Source organism: Coloeus monedula (assembly GCF_965178545.1).
Source record: "Coloeus monedula genome assembly, chromosome: 2".
Taxonomy (NCBI): Eukaryota; Metazoa; Chordata; class Aves; order Passeriformes; family Corvidae; genus Coloeus; species Coloeus monedula.
Genome location: NC_138782.1, coordinates 62801003 through 62815801, shown reverse-complemented (window position 1 = coordinate 62815801; position 14799 = coordinate 62801003). Strand labels below are relative to the sequence as shown.

The window sequence follows — 14799 nt, the reverse complement described above, 5'->3', positions numbered from 1 at the left end:
ATGCCCTGTCCCTGGAAATGTTCAAGGCCAGGCTGGAGAACTGGAATTCAGAGCAGCCTGGTCTAGTGGAAGGGGGTCAGAACTAGGTGATCATTAAGTTCTCTTCCAACCCAAACCATTCTATGATCCTATGATTCTACACAGAGCTAGTAGGCAAACACAGCAGATGGATCAGGCTCTACACAGATGTTTTGCAAAGCTGTATTCCTGTCTGGGAAATCACTGATCTCCTGTCTGGGAGATCTTCAGTGCTGCAACAAGAGGTGAGGATTGGAATCAAGTATGAAGAAAGGTGAGTATAAGTGGCAGTATAGCACCTTCAAAACTCAATATAATTTAAATCAATTTAACATTTCCCTCCAAACTGATGAAATATTACTTTTGTCACAATGTATGCACACTTCCCTCTGCCTTTGCAGCCAGCCTGCACTCCCTGTGATTTTCAATTGACTGCACGTTTGACAGCCATGTCACCTTCTCTGACATCTAAGTAGGCATTTCCTTCAATCCCTGACCAGCAACTTGACAAGCAGTGCATCAAGAAGATGAAAAGGCAATGGTTTTATGAGTAAAGGACAAAGAAATGCAATAAAAGCTGTCCCTGTTACTGATCACGAGGCTCTCTGGTGGACTCAGCTTATGTTAATGTTGCTAAAGTTGCAATGCTGAAAAGCTGGAAATTATCAAAAGTGAGGAGCCATGCTGCTGATCATCTGCAAACTGCCTGGGAAGTCAGTGGCTACATGCTGGACTGGCTGATGGGGCTACTGGGGCAGCTGTGCTGACTGGGTGCTGGGGAGGGACAGACACAGAGAAGTGGGGGGGTCGGGGTGGGGGGGCGGGAAGGGAAACTCCCACGGCAATACCAGCATGCTCTAATAAAACCCAGAGCTCTGACGCCTGGGCAGATGCTCTTGTTTTTCAGAGAGTGTGGCACATGGCAGGGTTGTTGATGGTGCTGCCTGGCCGAATACAAAGAGCTCCTTGTAGGGCTGCCTGTAGGGTGGCTTGTCCTGGAGTGCTGCCACGCTGGCTGTGTTTTCTGGTCTCAATCACCTGGTCACTTGCTCGTGAGTTTACCCATGCCTCTGGCCACCATGATTTTAACTAGAATACCGCAACATCAGCTATTAAAAGGAACTATTTGGGTGAGGGGCATGAACAGTGGCATGAGGCTGTTAGGACTCCCTGCCTCCCAAGGAGTCAAGGAGGCACTGCTGGGCTCTCAGAAAGGCCACAGGGCTGCACTCCACACGGGCACACAGGGAGAAGGCCACATGTGGGTCTGGCCTGTTCCAGGGCCAGTGCCAGCTGCTGTGGCGATGCGATTCTAATGCCCCCAGCATCCCCATGGCAGGGACGGGGGGAGCATGGGATCTGCCAGTGATGGGTGGTGGTGGGAGGAGAAAGGGGAGGTAAATGAGTGCCCCGTGAACCAGCTTGGGAACTGGCGACTGTCTTAAGAGCCTGGCCTCTGCTGCCACTGGGATCAAGGAAGATATAGTGGCTAGAGTTTGTCAAGGGGCTGAGCTCCTGTACCCCTGCTGCCCTGCCAGGGCCTCTGCAGGGGCGGGATAGGGACACCTGAGCGGCTGCTGTCAACTCCTCACACCACTACAGCCTTTTACTTACTCCCTTTGGCCCCTTTTACTTGGGGCCAAGGGGAGTCACGTCCTGGGAGCACCTGTTTCTTGGACTTACAGAGGAGGAAACTCTGAAGGGCTGTCTTGGATGCAGAGGCATGCAAAACCAGAGTGCAAAGCTGCAAGAGGGATCCAGGTTCTAATTTTCATCTCTGTTAGGTTAACTGAATCTTCCCAGCAAAATGATCTATGGAACCTTAAAACTGGTATCCCCAAAGTGGAACAATTTGCTTTAGTATGGAGCACTCCCAGCTCCTGATGAACTCATCAAGACTTGACCAAGGGCAACACTCCCGGAAACAGGTAGATGGCTTGTAAAAATATTGCTTGACTGTCAGCATCGTGTCAGGAAACACTGTCCTGTGCATCGGTCACCTCCACAGGCACAGCTGCTCTGGGTGGGCACTACACAGCACCACACCTTTGCATATGGTTAATCTGTGAACGTGACATCAGGAACAATGAGCAGGGTGACCAGAAGACTCAAGTGCATGTAGCAGCATGCTTTTCTGTCCTGTCATACTCTTTTTCCGTGACCTCTCTGTCCCTGACTGCACAAGCTGTCCTGGTTTGCACACCCCCACATACCAAATTTGCAGCAAGTCACACTAATGTGGTCTCACATGCCAAATCCCCAGGTGTTAAAGCCTCTCCTACACATCCCAGCTCCCTATACTTTAAGCAGCTGGTCAACCAGATCTGTGACCCACTGAGCAGCTGCAACTGCTGAAAGGGACCTCAGCAGCAGGTGCTGCTCTGCAGGTGTTTGTGATACTGGGCATGTGGAAGAAGGGAAGAGATGGCAAAGGGGAGAAAAAGCAAGACATCCATCATCTACTTCCCTAGTCTTATGTTCAGCCCATGAGACCTGACTGCTGTTGCCAGCATGACTACATAGGGACTGAGTATGATGATAGAGGTACTGCAGGAAGACTTAAGAGAGTCATGAATCTCCCTTCACTGTGCATATGACCTGTTTTACTGGGAGTAGCTGTGGCATTTAATGAAATCAGGTGGTGAAAGCAGACTACAGGGACTTGGAAATGTGTAGTTAAATTGAGCAATTTCTCCCTCTTACATTAAAAATAATTTTGCTATGCTGACCTAAAGGCTAGGTTTTGTTCATCAGATCATTTAATCAGAACTATAGTCCACAGGATAATTAAAATTTAAAAGTTAATTAAACCAGCAATGATCTAAGAATAGGTCTATAAGGAAGGCAGGGAATTCAGATACCTTATATCTCCTCTTAGAAGTCATGACTTCTATCACATATAATTACTCTCTCCTGTGGTGTGCATGGGAAGGATCTGTTTCTAAATGAGGACATTTTCTATTAAAAACAGCAGGAGAAAAGTTCAGACACCAAGGGCTTAATCTGTAAAGCTGATTTTTGAATGAAATCAGCCCCATTACGGCCAAGCAGTGGCACAAATGTTTATTTATGAGTGTGTGAATAGCCTTGTTGCCTTTAATGCCATCACTTCTCCTAACTCAGGCATGTCCTCCAATGCTTTGTTCAAGCAGTCCCAGAACACTCACTGGAGGCTTGTTTAATTGGCAACACACAAACCAAACACCTAGGAATCATGACCTTCAAAAATGTGCCAGCAGTACACAGACCCCAAGAACCCGGCACCTAGCTGTTGCTCTAGCAATGACGTGACTGGCAAGTGGGCTGTGACGGAGGTAGGACTTGGGGAGCAGAGCTCTGTAGAGACTTGTGCATGAATTGAAGGGAAAATATGCTGAGGATGAATTCCAGGGTTAAGAGAGTTGACCCGTAGGGTTTTTCTTGGGACTGTGACAAAATGGACTGCAGATCTGTGTGGAAAAGTGGTGAATTCATCAGAGGCGAGCTGTGGACTATGCCTAGCGTTGGGAGAAAGGTGGTGTAAGGTTTGGTGAAAGTCTGTGGTGCTGCACAAGTATGAAAGTCCATGGCAAGCTATGGGGAAGTAAACTGAGAACTGTACAGAAAATTCCCCAGCTAGCAGTGACAGCTGTAGAGAAACATCTGGGGATTATTTCTCTTTCCATAAACACTGCCAATCTTTCTTTCTGTTCTCTGCAAGGTGAGATTCTGCACATATTACAAGCTGACTTAGGTAATTTCAGTAGCATGGATTAATAATGCATAATCCAACTGTACATGCAGGTAGTTTCTACAGCCACTTGAGTTTTGTAAATGTAGCTGACATCGTGATCAGAGAATGAGACTGTTGTGGAAACTGCTTCAAGATGCTCTTGCACTTCAGACGAGGCAATGACCTAAATGCTCTTAAAGTGTACTCGGAGTGGCTTGTGCTGTAAACAAGTCCATCGGTGAAACTGCACTTGAGAACAGACCTAAGGAACCAATACACATTTTTTTCTTAAGTAGTCATTGTTCGATTTTTTAATAAATGAATAAATGGCATTTCCTCTTTCTTACAATCGTCAGTTTCTCACACTTCTGTTTTCCCCCAGCCCACCTGGCAACAAGAAATGAGAGTCAGTATTTGATTCCTCATGTCTCAAGGTAGAGGATGTCTTCTCTGTCTGATTCTGGATTTGAGAAAGGAAGCAGAGGTTTGCATAGGAAGATGGCTTCAATGAGCATCAGTTTAAACTGCTCTCTGCCTTCCCCATAAACTATTTTCTCCTTCTGCAGACAACCTTACTGTCACAGTGGAGTCTTGGCCATTTGTCTGCCTTCTTCTTTTTTGGTTCAGAGGATGTGTGGCTAGCTTGTCCAAGCAGCTCCAAGACAGTAGCACAATTTCATTGTTGATTACACATCATTTGTCCAAACACTGAAGAATCTGGGGAACATGGCAAAAGCATTAATGGGTAAGCAGTGTACAGAAGATAACAATAATACTCATTGAGAAGCACTTAGTGCAAATGATTTGCTGAGCTCTGTTTGCAGTAAATACAAAGTTTAGATAGATGTATATACACGTGTGTGTGTATATCAACAACAAGGTCTGAAGATGTGCCTGCCAGTTCACATGGTGTGTCAGCCTATCCAGAGAGCAGCAGCAAGAATATTGCATGAATTTCATGTCGCTGAATGTCTTTGGGCACACTTGATCTCTTGCTAATTCCTGCCTGTAGCAGGAATGCATTTCAGAGCTCTCAGTACTTCAGGCTCCTTCTGCCTTCCTTTGCTGACTTAGAAGGACAAGAGTAAGTGCTGCTAAGACACCTGCTTGGGATCACTTAGCTAAAAGCAATCAGCCAGCATCATCTGAGATTTTTCAGTCCTGTTGTTTGCACACAGGTGTACTTTGCTTTCAGCCTTTGAGAAGCTGGGCTCATCAGGCAGGCCTTCACAATCATGCTGGTATCTACCCCCTAGCAGGAACTGCCTGCCCATGGACTATAGCTGGAGTTATCAGAAATCAGCTGAACTCTGGGTTTGTATGAAAAGGCGCCAAAGGTGACAATGACATGTAACCAGATGATCCCCCTATTCCCTTGGGAGACAGACTGACCTGAGCTCTGCAGGGCTCCCATTCTATATTATTATATAAGTGAGCTGGTTTGTGGCTACCAATGTAGCTCAACTTGCATTTTTTTCAGCCTTCATGACCTGGTGGAGGTAGAGGTTACAGAGCCAGGTGAAACCTGAGTGTGGATGTGGGGGAGAAGAAAGGCTCTGCAGTCACAGGACTGCAGCATCAAATGACAGGGAATGTGTGTACAAAGCAGGGAGGGTGGTGGCAGGAAAGGGCAAGAGCCCTCATGCTTGTGTTTCGGATCTGCATCACTGTACTGTTCAGTATCACAATGACCCCAGCTTTCTTGGGGAAAGCCCCTACTTTCAAAGCAATTGGCAGTGTCCCCATATTCCAGCAATGACTATGTTTTAAACAACCCTGTTGAGCTACTGGAATGAACTTCTCACCAGGTAGAGGTCACAAATGTTTACCTTCTCACTGAAATACTGGGTCTCCTGCACACGCTTATTCAATGCACAGGCATAAACACGCAGCTACATCCGGAAACCAAGCAGTGTTTCAGTCTTGTGAGAAAAAGAATTGCAGAGGTTTGGTGAGCAGGAAAGAGGCCCCACAGTGTGGGGGTTGTGACTGGACCCTCCCAGGGTCCTGACACAGGCACATAGCTTGAAGAATCCTTCTTTCCTGTCTATCCTCCTCTGCCCATTGATTGCATACTACTAACTCTCATTTTATGTCAGTAAAATCCCTATGGATCCATGCCCAACTAGATGGAAAGATGGAACAGGGAGGGAGAGATTGGCTGCATTTCCTATTCTGCAAGTTAGTTTCAGTCCATTTTACTCATGGAACCCGGTTTAGTGCATGCTGCATGTGGGCAGGTGCAATAAAAAGGAACAGACATGGTAAAAAGAAATTTAATATGAGAGAGGACAGGATCTTTTTTCTCATATAAATGAAAAGCAGTCGGGTTCACTTATGAGTTCCAGGTAAGTAGACTGAACAGCATGGGTCTATGAATTTTATTTCTGAGCTGTTATTATGTTCTTAATGTAGAAAAACAAAGGTGGTGATAGGGAGGAGTAGGGATGCTGAGCCCAGCATTTCAGCAATGTCCTTGAATTCTTGTTTTACCTGTTCATCTGTAATTGTAACTTATCAGAGGCACATCAGAAGCCTCAGGTAGAAATAGACAGATCACTGGGCTTGAAAAAAATGAAGCCATGGGCTCCCAAAGAGCACAAGGTGAGAACCAAGGCCATGCTTTGTGAGTACATAGTGAAATGCATTTGGCTCTCTTATAATAGCAAGATAAATCCTTAAGCTATGCAGAGGAATGTCTTAGAAAGGTCCAGTGTGCTTCTCTCCTCAGCTCAAATGCTTATATCTAAAAGTGGAAAAGAAAATCATTCTCTGTTTTCATCCACTCCTCTGGCTTATGTCTAAAACACTTGCCAGGATAAGCACCTAGACCCTAAGCCTCAGTTTCATGAAGGTAAACACATCATTTCTCTTGAGGGTCTGGGCTTCAGCATGAACTTGGAAGGTGTACTTCCAAATAGAGTATCTGCTCATCATACACGAGTACCACTAAAATTAGTTCACTGATTTCTCCTTAAGGAGATGCATTGAGATGAGCACATACAACTGTCAGTTCTTGAGAAAACTGGTCATAAGGTCAAAATGATCACTAGTTTCATTTAATCTGGAAAAATCATGACCAGTATGAGTACCAGAAATTCAGGAAAATTCTCACAAAGCATTCAATGTCTCCTCTTAGAGCACTGGAAGGGAAAATGCATGACAGAAAAGAGCACATTTACTACAGATGGCCTTTCAAACCTCCTGCAAACCTGACATTACTCAGAACTGCAGATTTGTGTCTTCTCAACAGGAAAAATATGCAGAAAATCTGCAAACTTCTGGAACTCTCTCAAACAATCCTCACTTCTCCATCAAGTGTTTACTTACAGAGATAGTGCTCTAGAGATGGACCATTCAGGAAAACAAATTAAAAAAAAAAAAAAAAGGAAGGAAATCTTTCACCTGACAAGAAGGTAGTCTTGTGATTTCTGACATTTGCTCAATTATCTTGCAGCGTTTTAAAATAATAATCAGTATGGGAAAGACAGAACATTTACATTCTGTGTACTGTAGATCTCAACATGCCAAGACAGTAGCGTGCAGCAAAATAAACCATTATCACACTAAGAACTTGTCCCTCTGTCTTGGCATGTATTACTGAAACCGTGAAAGGTACATGGCTACACTTGGTTAATCTGAGGACAAGATCTCATAAAACTAATTTTGTTATCAGACTGGAAATAAGAATAAATGACCCATATAAATACCACAAAACCATACAAAACACTATATAAAATTAATCCTGATTCAGTCTGAATTAAAATGGAATTCTGTATCATTTCCTGAAAGGGATTCAGTTAAGAACTGTGATCTGAGCGTCCCCTCTTTCCATACATGTTCTATAATACTCAGGTTGCAAGCAGAGACTGTGAATAAATGGAGGCAGATGTCCTTTTGGAAAGGCCTGCAACCTTAGAGTAGGGCATTCCCTTCCAAAACCTGAAAATTCACACACAGAATGAGAACTTTACTGGAATATTACTGCATTCATTAATATTTAGAAAATATAATATCACCACCACCACACTACAGATTTTTAGGCTGCACTTCAGTGCATCACAGTGATGCTCCTCCAGATTTAGAGACTTTGAATGTTCAACCCAAACATTTCCAGCTTTAAAGAAGTGCATCCCATACCTTCCTTTGCTGAGATAACCTGGAAAAATGCACATTGCCATGAGACTGCACATAACCTATTTGTCTGCAAACTGAGTTTTGCAAAAATACTGGTTGTCACAGGGTAGGAAAGATCAGGTTTGAGTAAAGCAGAATGGAAATTCATTTTTATCCTGCCTAGAATGACAAAAGGCATAGATTTACCAGAAGGGTTTAGAGGCAACAGAAATGGTGGCTCCTCTCCAACTGGCACTGCCTGAGGCGGCAAATGAGTCTTTCATGGGGTCAGAGGAGACATCCTGCAAGTCCCCACCCCCTCCTTCAGGTTAGTATCCAGCTCTGTTCAGAGCTCTGATAAGCAGTAGATTATTTCCAGACCTTTAGATGCCAGTGATATCACCTGGGTGTGGTACCGTAGCACTTCATATTTAATACTGTCATGACCTTATATATAATAACTGCATTAAGATAATTGGTTACATATACACAAAGTCCAACTTGTACATGCTCAAAGAAATTTCTGATTCCTGATATGTGAATAAGTTTGTCATTCACTCAGATTGTCTTCTTTTCCCACTCTTCTGTCCTCTGAGACCTTTAGTTCATGCCCAATGCTTACAACGTGGTGGTTGCCTGGAAAATTATAATTGCTTGTAGATAAGATTATTTAGAATGAATCCCCCAAGGCTGAAATGAAATGGGAAGGGCCTCTCAGTTTTACCAAGTGTACATGCGTTCCTATTGTGGGGTTTTTGCCTAGCTGATATTCTACCAACTGGCTATTTTGTTATGAGCACAAAGGATCTAATCCAATTTTCACAAAAGGCAATGGAAAAAATTCCTTTTGTTCTTCATGGAGCTCAGATTCTGCATTAATTTTGATTCCTCTCTCAGCCTAGCAGATATATGAATAAAAAGCTGCAGATGTGGTTTTGATTGTCATTAGATGTTCTTTAGATCATGTTATTCCTCTACTGAGCCCAGATATATTATTAGAACTTCTGTTTATTCCAGATTTTTTCATTTTGGATACTTTTTAATCTCTATTTTGAAAAATTCAGTTTTTCTTTTGGAGAAAAAGGAAGAAGTCTAATTTTTAACACTGTAGAGATACAACATAGAAAAAAATTAAAAAGAATAGCAGCACAGTGTCAGGGACTAAATATTTCTGCTTCTGAAACATGGAAGATAATTGTTTTTTTCCAAGACACCGTGCCTCTCTCTCGTATTTAAAATTTAAGTGTCTAGTGTCTTAGCTATTGTATCCTCTCTTGTCTTTTAACTGGTCTCCCTGTCCTTCCCTTTTCAGTCAGTGCAAGAAAGGAGCCCTTTCTTTTCCTGTTCTTGAGGACAGCATGCATTTGGATTCTTTTAGAAATCTGGGTATGGATGAAGGGATACGGGTCCTGGCATTGCCTGTTCCTCACCATTAATTCCAAGGTGAGTTAAAACAGCAGAACCAGGTGCAGAAGACAGCATTTGTAGATACCTTGCTTAGGTCAGCTAAGATATCAGCTGTTGCACATCTGGACTGTTACCCTGTTATGTGAGAGGATAGACATAATATGATCCTAAAGAAAGAATGAAGTAAAGTTATAGGCAGCAAAAAGGTGGAAGAGATATTATCTGAAAAATATAAAACTCCAGCAATGTCAGGTTAATTCACAATGACAATTTCTGAGGATTGGCAAACGAAAAAGCTCAGTCACAGAATGATAGATTATGTTGAGCTGGGAGTGACCCACAAGGATCATCAAGTCCGACTGCTGGCCCTGCACAGCACCACTCCCACGAGTCACACCGTGTACCCAAAAGTATTGTCCAAACACTCCTTGAACTCTGTCAGTCTGGTGCTGTCACCACTTCCCTGGGGAGCCTGTTCCAGTGCCCAACCACTCTCTGAGCGAAAAAACTTTTTCTAATATCCAACCTAAACCTCCCTGACACAACTGCAGGTCATTCCCTTGGCTCCTGTCACCGGTCACCACAGAGAAGAGATCAGTGCCTGCCCCTCCTCTTCCCCTCACAAGGAATTTGTAACTGCAATGAGGTCTCTCCTCAGTCTCCTCCAGGCTGAATGGACCAAGTGACCTCAGCTGCTCCTCATAAAGCTTCTCCCAGTTTTGTACCATCTGGGAACTTGCTCAGTATCCCTTCCAGTCCTTCATCCAAGAAATTTATGATGATGAAGAGCACAGAGCAGAGGATGGAGCCCTGTGTAACCCCACTAGTGAGAGGTCACCACTCTGATGTCCCCCCATTCACTACAACCCTCTGTGCCTGACCCATGAGCCAGCCGCTCACCCTTCTCACAATGTGTTTATCCAGCTGTGTGATGGACATTTTGTCCAGAAGGATCCTGTGAGAGACAGTATTGAAAGCTTTACTGAAATCCAAAAAGATTATATCAGCAGGCTGACCTTGATCACCTAGGTGGGTTACCTTGTCATGAAACTAAATTAAGTTTGATAAGCTGGATTTTCCCCTAATGAAGCCATTCTGGCTGTGACCAATGACTGCATTGTTCTCCAGGTGTTTTTCATTTCCTCCCAGAATAATGGCCATGGGTAGTATCTATTTGGCAGTATGTAATTGTGTTGTACGTTGCACTTACATTTCCCATAATTTCAATTTTAATAATTTGCTTCATTCTCATCTGAAATTTTGAACATTGGCATGCTGAGAAGTCACTAAAGTAGCGTCTTCTTTGAGCTTCTGAAGCTGCAAAACATGAACAGAATAAATAGAATGAAGCTGTGCATAATTTTTTCATTTTCTCCAACCATTTTCCACCTTCACATGCATTTTATACTAAAGGCTTCAGTATTCTGAAAGTGGGTGAGCAGAAGTGTGTGCATACCTCTGATAAGTTAGAGAGTTATATATACACTTCAAGCAGCAATTATGAAAAGTCATGAGGGAAGTGTGTTTGGAGCTTGGGCAGCATTAATCTATTTTGTCACCTTACTGGACTCCTCTCATGCAAGGAATATTGGCAAAATCTGTTAAAATTCCTGCAGAAGTCAAAACAGGTTTTTTGGTTCTGCTTGCCGTCTTTCTGTGGCAAGCACAAGAGCCAAGCTTCTTTTCCAGGCCCATATTTGAAAAGGGGCATTTGTCATGGAATCTCCCTGATTAGACTGTGCAAGGAACCCTTGCTGGATATGGTGCAGGAATGCATGGGTGGTTGGATGATTACTGCAGTGGTTTCCACTATGGTCTTCTTCATCGTTCCCTCTTGGTTTGCCAAAAAACCCCATGTTTTTCATTCAAGCCTCTCTTCCCCTTAAACCCTTCATTAGTTTCCTGATGAACTACATATCACATTCACACTCCTACTGGCCTGAAAGACTTCCTGTAGCACTCCAGACTGCAACTTTAAAAGCCTCTTGTTCTTGTTCAAAGTTATGTCACATTCTTCACCTGGGCCTGGGTGACCTCTTCTCCCCATTCCTAAGATGTTCATAGTGGAAGGGCTCTTAAGTCTTACTCGCAGAGGTGCTGTGCCTCTCTTTCCATGCCTTAGTAAAGTTTGCTTCTATTGTGATGAAGCCCAAGTTTATTAAACAATACCTTTAAAATGAATGGAAGCATCAACAAAACATTACTTGCATCATATGTGAGCAATTACCTTTTGAGGTGAAGGCTGTGATTTTCATACTCCCTTAGTCCGTAAGGACCATGATGGTTGTACTCATTGTGGCACCACACCTAAATTCAGTGTGCAAATTCTCTGCCCATTAGATTGCTTATTTGCTGTGCCAAGTGCAGAGCACAGTTTAGGCCCTGCATAGTTTGGCTGTGGGTTGGGACTGCTTACAGCTGGGGTGGCACGCTGTTGCTGGCTTGTTGGCCAGGCTTTCTTAAAGGATGCAGTCTGTGCCATGCTCTGTTTCCATTTCATTCCTGGGTGCAAATTGGGGTATTGTCTTTCACCATTAAACTCATACCAAATCTGGAAAAGGTTCCTTAAAGGCTCCCCCATTGCTTGTGTGAGACCATGGAAGTGGAGGACTCTGAGATGTTTCATAGGAACCCCTCATTTCTATGCAAAAACTCTTCTGGAAAGTTAATTTCCACTGAAAGAGATGAACTCCAGAGCTCCTTTTGCTCTCACCTTGAAATGGCTAAGCTGCAGAATAACATAAAGCCATTTCTGCTTCCTCCAGTGTTTGAACAAAAAGGTCTAGTGTCTGAAAAACTGAAAGTAAGCTCAATTTTGTTTTGAGAGCAGGGTAAGTAAGTATTGCTGGTGATGAACAAGCAGAATTTTCTGAATCAATTAATCAGGTGTACATTTGTCTACATCGCCTTAAAAAGAAAGAAAAAGAAGAGCAGTGTGGTATGCAAAATAATTTGTTAAGAGGTTAATGATAGTATTAATGATAAATGCTGACTGCTTTACTTAGTACAGCCACAAACTTTTCATTGCATTCTTTCATTTGCTGTCAAATAACTCTAGGCTCATGTTGCATACAGGACACTATTTAGTGACTTTTCAGGCTTAGTCAGTATTTTAAAAAATAATTTAAGGCCCAATAAAATGAGGGTAAAGTTTAATCCAATTAATTTAAAAATAAATCCAGGTAATATTTGTTGAAAAATTTCAAAGTAAAATATTTGAACTTAAATAAGCACATTCCTTTATTTTTTTTCCATTACTGAAACAATTTCAAGTATTTTCTAGGTATTTCCATGTAATTTTGCCTGATTTAACACCCCCTTTTTTGGAGAAAAAGATACACAGACAGAAATGTTTCCCATTCTTTCCATATTTAGAAATGCGCAAGAGAAATATTATATCTGTCAGTAGGTCAGGGACCTCTTGTCCTTCCAGAAGTGTGGCTTTCAGGGACATGACTGGTCATTTGTGCCAACAGCCAGAGAAAACATGAGATGAGCCTCAGGGACACTGATAATATTTTCTACAGCTTTGACTAGCTGGTGCCAAGCAGCTGTTTGCTGCGATGCACAAGCCTTATCCAAGGCTCTTCATCCCTAGTCTCCCCTGGACTTGCCTCTGATGATTCCACTCCCTGTCCTGTCTGCCCTCCTCTCACTCCTCCATTTGCTTTGTCTTTCCCTTATCACATTCCTGTCCCTGCCCCCATTGAAACCAGGGGTACCATAGGGTTTGCTGGTGTGGATCTCTTGTTTTATCACCTTTCTCTAGTTTTTGCCTGTCTTGTCTGTTTTGACTGCAAGCAATTCAGGGTGAGACTGTCCTCTTCTCCTCACCCACACAATGCCTAGGACAGGAGATCTCCACTCCTAGTTTAATCTTAATAGCATGAAAAATAAGTATGTAAATAGAATCGACAACAGAGTTTTACTCACCTAGGTAGGAAAGGGTAAAAAAGCATGATCCTTGCCCCAAAAACTCTTCTTAAATGAAGCAAAATAATTCTCCCTTCCTCTTCTGAGTTCCTTACGTGCCAGTTTTACTTTGTGTTTTGTCTTTTTCTCTTCCACTGGCAGTCTTATGTGGCTCTGCATAGCAATCTTTCTAGCACAATAATTTCTCACTCATATTTTTCTTCCCTTTTTCCTGCAGACCAAATTCAAATTCCTCAATCTCCATATCTGGAGCCTTCAATAAATTCTCTCTTCTATCCTGCCCTGCAAACCTAATTAACAGCAGAGTCCTGCAAGAAGTCAGCCCATGGAAAAGCTGGGGTAGGCTCCTGCACTGCAATTTCATTCTAAGTAGTGATGAAACCAAGGTGCTAGAGGTATTCGGTGTTCCCTTATCTCCTGTGAGGTAGTCTCTCACACGGCTGCTTGCCAGCCTTTCTCTGACTCACCCAGCAAAGCTGGGATTGGAACAAAATGAAAGGAGCACAGTTTCCAAACTTTAGGCCTAATGTCCTACACCTAGTTCCAAACCTGCACTTACAGGGATTGCTTACATCCTTTCTCCTTGATCCACAAAGTCGGTTATATAAAATGTTCTCTTCAGTCACTCAAAAATCATTGCATGATGACTCAGTGGGTCCATAATCTTTAATGAGCTTTTGGCACTTGTCAGTGTCTGCTTGGAAATTTCATGAGTGCAAGTGTAAGTTGCACCGCTTAAGCGTGTGAGGGAAAATACTTCTTTGGTGCTCATCATTTATAGCTCAGCAAAGATCAAGCATGAAAATAGTACATTCCCAATTAGCTGCTGGTCTGGATGGAGCTGGGAAAGTGTAAATAAAATACGTCTGTGTTTTGCTGGACTGTGAATAGGCTGCTTTGAGGAATGCCTTGAGCTGGCTGTCCATGACAGGCTGCTGTCCTGCTCAGCTGTTGGCAGTTACCTCATAGTTTGGATTTGGTTTTCTTCTTCTTTTAAATCAACTTGTAATAAAATTGACCTTAAACTGAGGTCAGTCTAAGGCTAGGTGAGTGATACATATGTGCCTGATGCTAAAAGTATCTAAAGGATTCTGATTACTTTAATTCCTGTCAGTCTAGTTACAGACCTTAATATAAGATAGAAAGTATTCTGGTCCCACAAATCTCTCTAGTCTTCCTAGCAATAGGATAAGAATAGGCCTCTCGGCTATTTTTTTAGATCCTGGATTTTTTTTTTTTTTGTATTAGTGATCAACACACAGTGTTCATTTCCCTCCTAAAGTGGAACAACCAGAGCTGAATGTAAATACAAATGAAGCACGTTTGTTGTAGACTAAAAGCTTCTGGACAAGGAAACGTTCTGCTCTTACAGGGAAAAAAAAAAAAAAAAAAAAAAAAAGAAGAAGAAGAAAAAAAAGAAAAATAAAAATGAGGGAAAAAAGGGGAAAAAGAGGAGATTGTTTGGCTTTCCTACATGTTTCTAAGGTCCACTTTTAAAGAAAAGCCAAAAACCACCTGCAAGACCTTGGGTGAGGTAAATTGCTTCAGCGAGGTCACTGAGAAGTATCTGATTTTCTCAAAAATGTATCAAAACTTGTTGTCCTAGAGTTTGT

At 42.7% G+C, this 14799-nt stretch overlaps 1 long non-coding RNA gene across 1 annotated transcript; it reads right to left on the bottom strand.

The window, feature by feature from the left end:
• Positions 1-4010: 4010 nt before the first annotated feature.
• Positions 4011-13586, bottom strand: LOC309586129. Its single transcript, XR_014227342.1, has 3 exons — positions 13187-13586; positions 10464-10570; positions 4011-4447 (listed from the first exon to the last, which is right to left on the bottom strand). It is a non-coding gene; the product is annotated as an uncharacterized lncRNA (long non-coding RNA).
• Between the last annotated feature and the right edge of the window lie 1213 nt (positions 13587-14799).